Raw genomic sequence first — 308 nt, 5'->3', positions numbered from 1 at the left:
CTAACACATACACAGCGTGGTCACAAGTAAATAGACTCCACCTTTTCAGAAAAAATGAAAGTTTTCAGTCATATTCACATGATATATTTATAATTCAACTAATATCTAGTAGATCTTCCTTTCGCTTCGTGGAGTTCGTTTATCCTTTGGGGCATTGTGAGAATCATCTCGTCAATTTTACATTGTAGGATTTTCGCCCACTCTTGCTTCAAAACATGGAGTAGATCGCTCTTCGAAGTTGGTTTTTTTTTTTTTTGTTTCTTGACTTGCCGGTCGAGTATGGCTCAGAGGTTTTCGATGGGGTTCAT

Source organism: Limulus polyphemus, unplaced genomic scaffold (assembly GCF_000517525.1).
Source record: "Limulus polyphemus unplaced genomic scaffold, Limulus_polyphemus-2.1.2 Scaffold1929, whole genome shotgun sequence".
In the NCBI taxonomy this organism is placed as follows: domain Eukaryota; kingdom Metazoa; phylum Arthropoda; class Merostomata; order Xiphosura; family Limulidae; genus Limulus; species Limulus polyphemus.
This window is presented reverse-complemented; position numbering follows the sequence as displayed.